The sequence below is a fragment of the Tympanuchus pallidicinctus genome, unplaced genomic scaffold (assembly GCF_026119805.1).
Source record: "Tympanuchus pallidicinctus isolate F22 unplaced genomic scaffold, pur_lepc_1.0 scaffold4, whole genome shotgun sequence".
In the NCBI taxonomy this organism is placed as follows: Eukaryota; Metazoa; Chordata; class Aves; order Galliformes; family Phasianidae; genus Tympanuchus; species Tympanuchus pallidicinctus.
The window spans coordinates 48869291-48877654 of NW_026294758.1; the positions used below are offsets into that span (position 1 = coordinate 48869291).

General features: G+C 38.2%; 1 protein-coding gene across 1 annotated transcript in view; it reads right to left on the reverse strand.

Annotated features, from left to right (window-relative positions):
- The window catches only part of ZNF366 (zinc finger protein 366), a 35435-nt gene extending 33067 nt beyond the window's left edge, over positions 1 to 2368 (reverse strand). Inside the window, exon 1 of the mRNA XM_052701275.1 lies at positions 2190 to 2368. The gene's annotated coding sequence lies outside the window, so the exon portion shown is untranslated. The remainder of the gene's footprint in view (positions 1 to 2189) is intronic.
- Positions 2369 to 8364: the final 5996 nt, after the last annotated feature.

An 8364-nucleotide genomic window follows, 5' to 3' on the forward strand; every position in this document is an offset into this window, starting at 1 on the left:
CCTTCTATGTTTTTAGATATCTCAACAAGGTGGGAAAAGGATATCACACCAGCCCAAAACCACCTCTTCCTGAGCCTTGGAGAAAGATATTGATGGTGTTACAAATCACCGTTATACTAGACAGTGTTGTGGTTATCCTAATGATAATGTATACTCAAGGGAAAGCAGGTTACCAAATACCTGGAGAAAATATATTATTTGAAGGAAAAGGCAATATCAGAGATGAAATCTAAGAATGTTAAGAGCTCATAGTTGATCTTCATTATTAAATTACTTATCGCTCCTATTAATAAGATCTCCTGTTGCACTTGTTACTAAGGAATAGGTTTAGAAATAGCATTAATATGAGTGTGAGCACATACGAATTTTTATGCATTTCAGACAACCTTCTTCTTTCCACAGTATTTCAGAGAAAGAATTTATCATATGCATGGTCAAAATAAAGAATACATTAAAGTTTAGTTTTGTCTTCATAAACAAGATCCGTATCTAAATGCTGCAACCAGCTCTACCTACAAGGTGAACTGAACTTCTGAGCTAATTACATTAGAACTTATAGATGATTGCAATCCAGGCTAACACTTTACAGCATGAGGAAAACAAAACCACAGAGTAATACAGTGACTTCCAAACACAGAGCTTTAATGTCTTTGAATGCTTAGGAGACTCTTCTACTGAGTGTCCAGATATTTGACATGTAATTGTCAAAACAGCTGATCAAACCCTCTACTTAATATGAATAAATATTTAGACAAACAAAATGCAAATCCAAGTATGCCAAGGGATAGATGTGGCAAGTTTCTTGCAGCAATACGTGACATTTTCTTGCTATTAGCAGAGAAGGGACAAATATCATCATGTACACCTAAGAGCTGGTACCAGACTCGATGGAACTCAACCCAATGCTGAGCTATGATCTTCTGGAAGGATGCTGCATTCAGTAGCAGGCTGCACTTAAATCTGCAGCTTACCAAGGAATCAGTCTGAATTTGGGCAGAACACTCCCTCCTATGGAAACACATGTGCCAGACAGAGGGGTAGGAAAGTCCGTTCTGCTCACTTATTGAGCAAGGGCTGAGAGCCTAGGGCTGTGTCAAGGTGGCAGAGCAATACAAGTGTCCCACAGGAACGGAGTTAGTCAGGCTGCCCACCAGTCCCCATGGTGCCTGCCCACCGTTCAGGACTGCTGTCTGGACGCTGGGTTCCTGCAGAGCACCCTACACATTGGAGAGCTTGAATAAAGAGCGGGGCTGAAAATGGCCAAGCTCTCCTACTATGGAGAAATCAACACGTGTCCTAATTTTTCCCTCTATTGTTGCATCCTTCTGTTATAAAAGTGTAGGGGGAGGATTTTCTCTTCTACTATTTGAAACACACTCTTACATTTAATCACTGATTTCATGCTCTGCTCTGATGGTTCTGCAACATTTATGACTAACAACAAAAAAATCTATCAATATCTACAATACAAGTGACTAATAAACAGACAACTTCCAAGTAAATCCTATGCTGGTGATCAGTACTGTTAACGTGCTGTACAACAGCAGCTTACTTTCTTTTTTTTTCTTATTCATCTGAGAACCTGGAACTGCCCTAGCACATCTTAAATGTCACTCTTACTTGACTACTCATATACACAGATGAGTGGAGATAAATGCATAGTATCAGAAACACAATATCAACTGAAGGAAAAAGAAGACCTAGCAACTCATCTCTCCATGTAGCACAGGTTGGCAGGTTGGCACAGACCTCAGTAGTGGCAGATGATATATGAAACACATCAATTTTCATACAACACAGCTTCTCTCGTTATTTCAGCAGTGGCCCGGTGCAGCTTGCTGAAACATTCAGGATAAAGTGAGTAAAGCCTGTAACAAGATTCTGGTAGAGTCACTATATGCAAAACGCACAGCAGATTGTGTTATGAATATTATCAGTTTCAGCGGAAAACACTTTCTTTTCCATGTTTGTTAAACCGCACGTTGTTATCACCAGTATCTAAAAAAAGAGACTAGAGACATTTGTAGAATAAATATACTGCTTGTCAATGTATATGATCATTATCTTCTCATCAGTTAAATGTGTATCTGATAAATGCCTTTTCTTAATGCAAAAGTGTATCTATATATATGTATATATATATATGACTTCTAAAAAGTTAACCATAAAAGCATTCTCACTCAACTTACCAGATGTTGAAGCTGGAAGGAATCTTGCCCTACTCTCTACCTGCTCTCGTGTTGGTAATCTCTCTCCCTCTCTTTCTCCCCCCGTGCAGAGGTTGCAGTAAACTTAGAAAACTAGCAGGGACAGTGTTTCAAATGACTTAAGAAAGAGAACAGGAACAATTATTTCGTTCTCTTTTTTTCAGATGAGTACAGTACCTTCAGAAAGAAGGAAGGAAGGGAGGGGAGAGGAAGTCAACAACCCTTTGCTTTCCTGCAAAAAAATAAGGAAACAGCAGATAGCAATCTCGTTTTCTCTCAAACAAAATGTTTGGAAAAATAAATACAACCGAACCAAAAGGAATTCCTCAAGTATTATATCTGCATTATTGGCTTCATAAAACCTACTTTACAGCTTGCTATGTGCAACTGCATTAAAACAAATGAATTTCCGAAGTAGCGTCTAGGAGTAAGACGCCCATATCTCACACAGAACAATCAGTCATAAGTGTGCACAGATAATGCAGACTTTTGCTTCAGACAAGGAACAATCATATATGGAATGAACATACATGAGTATACAGTTCTTATTTCCATGGTAATAGATTTCTTAAACTCCCTCTTCAGTGTGATTGTAGGAAAATAGCAGTGGATTATTCACAAAACACTGTTGAATAAAAAGGGGGACAAGAAGGGCCACAAAAATGATAAGGATCGTATCTCTATATTAGGGTTGCAGTAACACATAATTTATCTCAAAGATTTGCAGTGTGTGGAAGCCATCTGATTTCTCCAAGCAAAAACTACATGCTGTGTTCTAGAATACATTTTGTACTTCGCTTTGTTTCTTTCTTTCCCCATTAAGCAAATTCTGACAAACAGATACTGGCCAGCTGGCTGCAGTTATACTTGGGATAAGTTTAGTCCATTGTGCTCCACAGTGATTTTGTTCACTTGTGTGTTTTCCCTCACCTTTATCTGTTGTTTGATGTCCACCTATAGTGAATACATGTTCCCTTTTTTTCCCAATAATCTGTTTTCATTCTGACATTCTTGCATGTAAAAACTTAGACGCTACCACAGGGTCTGTGTTTTTAGTTTGCTTTGTAACATGGTACCTAAGGCAGTGCTGCTTGTGGACAAGTGACTCAGCGCTGTGCTCTGTGACAGGCAGGAAAAAAAAAGACACTTTGCATTGCTTTTCCTATGAAATGTGGGTCCAGATTTTGCTGTGGGATTGACAGCTAGATGAATGCTGCTGAGGCAAAATGAATTACAGCTGTAAATCCATTGTTAGTAGGAGGACAAGTTGGTACCCTACCCCATACAGATAATAAAGATTGCTTCTTTTATTGTTTGATAATGAAAAGCTGCAAACCAACATAGGAACCAACATTTGGCACCTGTGTTCCTTCACACAGTTCTTGACGCTATTCCCAGAAGATGTCTAGCAGCAGTCTGAGTGGAGAATCTTTCATTTTAATATTCAGCAACTGGAAGATTTGACTGAATACATCAGCAGCTGACAGAGCAGTACAGGTGTTGCGGGTGATCTCTGGCCTTACAGCATCACCAGCATTTCCTGGTAGCGAGAGGTTAATTGTAAGAGCAAAAGAATGCAATGCACTTAGGGAACGTGCTGTAAATGAAGTACTCTATAATCCCTTGGGAACAGAGTTCTAGTGTATACCAAGCATAGGGAAAGTAGGGAGGCACAGAAAGTAACCAAATTAATGTCTACTCTAGTAGTTGAAAAAACGAGGTTTTGTTTTGAAATAGTTTTATTAACGTTTGTTTTATTCACTTCTTTGCCAGGTATTCAATATTCATGAGACCCAGAAGACTGCTACCACGCATAATTCTGTTTTTCTCTGTTGGTAGTACATTGCAGAATGCCTATATTCCTCAGCATATGTTCAGAGGCCACAGAGGGTACATGACCTCATTGTCACAGATGTCCCTTGCTTCTTCACACAGCAGGTTTCACTTTTAGTTTTGGGGACTGCAAAGCTAAGATGCTGGTCACAAACAAACACATCACTGCTTCACCATCTAATAAACTGGCTTTGATATTCTGATTGAAGGACACTTTTTGAGCCTGCTGGTGCTGCAAGGAGAGCAGGAGATGTAAAGGTCTTTGCTCATCTCACCTCAGGTCCTCCTGTCGGCAGCCTTTCTACCACTCAAAGCTGGAGCCAGTGTCCTTGAATGAATGCTGTTGCCACTGCCTCATCTGATGCTAGAATGAAACTGAAGGGCAGAGGGAAACTGTCTCCTGCTGATAACCAACTCTCTTTGTGGAACTTACTAAGCCAAGTGCTCAGAACACTGTTGCTTCATCAAAGTCCAGGTAGAGTAATCTCCTTCCCACAGAGCAGCTGTAATGATTGACTTGCTCTGCCCATCTCTCACCAGTCACCAGAAAAAAACCGTGAAGGAGGGAAAGGTATTGACACTGACATTTTCATGCCTGCAGACACCTTGGAAGGTCATTCCCATACAATTTATGACTGCGGAGAAATAAAAGCAAGGCCAAAATCTTTAGTTCCTAAAGTCAAGCAAACCAAGTCGCAGTGGATAACTCTATGGCATTTAAACATTTTTTTAAACGGATAAGTACATTTATTTTTAAGAACATACTTTTGTAGGAAGTTTTATTCTTTATTTCACCTTTCCTCACCATACTTTTACCAAAATGAATCTGCAGAAACAAATCCAAAAAAGTGCAACCCCAGTTTCAATGCAGAGAAGGGAACAAGTATAGTAAGTATAGTAAACTTCAAGTATAGTAAAGCAGAAAAGCAGACAAGAAAAAACATACCTGTGGTCATAGGCACATTTGATCTTCCATCAGGCTAATTATTAAGGTGATATTAAGGACTTGTTCCTTTTTTCTTTGTAGTTGTTTGTTTGTTTGTTTATTTGCTTTTAGTTCTATAGGTTCTATAGTTCTTGTTTGTTTTTAGTTCTATAGGAAATAAACATTCTTCCCAATGACAGGAGGGAAGCTTTCTTACACGCACAAAGAAAGAGTGAAATAAAACACATTCAGCATGTTAATAAGCATGAGAAAAGGGTTACAAGTAGCAGTCTTTGCACCACCACCCAGCATAGATAAGAGAGTGCAGAGTTAACTGTAGAAGCCATAACATTCTGCCTCATCCTGAGAAAATGAGACCAGAGGCAAAAAACAGACATGCTTGCCTGAAACTTTTAGGGCGACATCTTCATACATATGAATTGTCAGGGAAATAATAAGATGAATGTCTTCCTTCTGGGTTATAGTCTACCTGTGGAATTTAAAATAACATACTTAAAGATTGAAAAAAAAAACACCCAAAGAATACTTCACTGTTTAATATGTCAGTCTGCTATACTTTCCTGGCTTCACTTCTGCAGCGAATGTTTATTGTAGACGGCTCAGGACTGAGCCAGCAGAATGCTAATGGAATCAGCAATGTACGGAGCTGAAACTAAAGGACTTCCCTTCTGCACTGCAGCACGAGAGTGGGGCTCTAATAATCAACATTCAGCTGCTCTACTACCCTTTGTTATATTGCTTTGCATTACATGCACTGTTAAGGTATGACATATTCCTTTTTTTTTTAATTATTGCAGTCATACTGGCTTTCATTTAGTTTGTCAGATTAGAAAATGTTAGAATATAAGAAAATTTTATACAGCTATCTGTGTCTCATGATCTTGGTATGATCAGAGTATTCTCACAACTGTGTGCTTGTGCAACTAAATTTAACACTTTCATGTAAATCCTTTTGATACTTTTCTTTCAGGTAGTATATAATCAACATTTTAATGAGCGTTTAGTATTTGTAGATTATAACCACACTGTGTGTTGCTCTTGAGAGAGAAAGTGGAAATATGTATTAAGAACAATTTTAAGAAGAGGCCTTTCCTGGTAGTAACTACCTTACTGTAATTTGAAGTGGGGCAAACCCGTTTCTGGTAAATGACACAGTCTGAAGTCATCTGAAGAATTGCTCTTCTTGTACCTTGTTTGTAAGCATCACAACTACTCTTATTAAGACATTATAATTAAAAACCATTTTAAAATAAGATAGTATGATAAAGAGGATGTGTTTGCATCTTCTAGCATGCACAAATTTATGTGAGCAGGACTGCAAGCTTTCTTCAGGTCAGAAACAGATGAGAGTTTGGCTTTGGTCTGTATGTCTGTATTGGGTGTCGCATCAACAGAAGCATAACATGGAAAGATGTCAAAGAATCTACCAAATTTTTCGGTAGTTCCTCAAAGCTGGCCTTTTAACCACAGTACAAAGCTGCATTCTATCTTTATAGTGGAAAGTAAATACAGTCCTTCCTGGTGTTATTACTTTTTTAAGAGTGTTTTAAGAGTGTTCGTACAGTCTCATGTCCATTAAGTATAATGTAACGCCTGAAACTACCTAACGTGTTTACAAACCTGAAATACAGAAAATATGTTGGCCTTTGGAAACTTCAGAAAATAATGAGAAATAGATGGTTAATATGTTTTTCAAGTGATGCTTCTTGCCTTGTTAGCTCTTGTAATACAACATGATTTCTTCTGGAAGTCTGGTAGTACGTTTCAAAATGAATTTGAGAAAAATTTGAATTTATCTAAGTTTTATAATCACTCTGCAATTTATTCCTTTTTATTTCAGGTATTTCAGTCACCAAACTTGGCTGACATACGCTCTTTATCTAATATAAAGTAAAAGAGTAGTAATGATTTTTGAAATACGCTTCTGTCCCTTAGTTTGTGATATTTTTCCCAACTATTCTGTCTTCATCAGATTTTGCTAAAGCTGAAGTTCTGTGGGCATTTCAAAAAGGTCATTTCTGGGAGCAAAATAGAAACACTGAAAACCTAACACCACTGCTACCAAGCAGCATATCTGCAATCTATAGCTGCTGGGCTGTGGATCCAGAAAAGCTCTTGGGAAAACTGTATTGCACATCTGCATGAATAATGATAAATTGCATCTCTAAGTCTTTTACTCTTTCTGTTCCTAAGAGAAAGAAAGAAAAATTACTTCAATCTGTGTTTAGGTTGGGGGTTGTTTTTTTTCGCTTGCTTCTTTGGGATTTCTTGTATTTCATGGTTTGTTTTGTTCCCTGGCACCAGAGAAGTACTAGGCAGATCAAACACTGTGCTCTGCAATCGTTGTTCATTGAATGCTCCTGCTGACTGCTGTAAGATTTCCTCATAGCTAGAGATAATTGTGTTAGGTCCCACATGCATTAAAGGTTGCTGTCAGAAGTCAGTGCAAACAAATTGACTGAATGTGACTGAGCATTGGGACTGACACATGAGCGGACGCACAAAGTATTTATCAGCTACTAAAAAGTGAGTGTTAAAACATCTAACCAAGCATAATTAGGGGAAAATAAAAGCAGAGCTCTTAGATCTGTTTCTCTCTGTTCTTCAAAAAGTTTAAAAGAGTTCTGGTTTTAGTTCATTTTTTTAATTTTATTTTAGCTGAGATTGCTATTGTTTTGTAGAAGAGCATTTGTTTATAACTAAAAGCACAGGAAAAAACCCCGTTTACAGGAAAAACCTCAGACTACACTAGAAATCTTGCCACTGGGATTTCTTCAGCTGTGCATTTCCCTTTTGTTCATCAGGACTGCTCACTTTGGTTCATACGCCAAAAGCAAACCCTGATGCAAATCCATGGTGGTCATTCTGTACAAACATAGCGCCAGAATATCCCTGCTGAGATGGCTCAGTAAACAGTGTTGCATGGTTCTGGAATATTTCTGGATAAATGATGTGTGTGTGTTTGTAGTGACTGATATCCAATCATTCTGGGGGAGTTTTAATATTTTTTTAAAGCAGGTGAGTTTTTTTTTTACCATTAGCAACATGTGGTGCCAATGCTATTAAAAAGGTGGATGGAAGAAAAAATGGGGCAGAACTGAGGACTGTCATTACAGAATGAGCATTACATCTGGATTGTTAGGCTTTCAAGATTGTCGTTTCTCTGGATTTTCGTCTCCCGTCAACTATGTAGACTTGAATACTGAACATTTTCTCTTACTGATAGAGGTAGAGCACCAGAAATGGACTGCAATTAGAAGTGATGATCAGTGATCCTAGCCATATTCTTTGCTGCCTTTTGCTGTCAACCTCGAAAAAGAAGTACTTCATAAAAAATGCTGTTAGGTCTGACTTCTTTATGTCGTTACAAAACCTCTA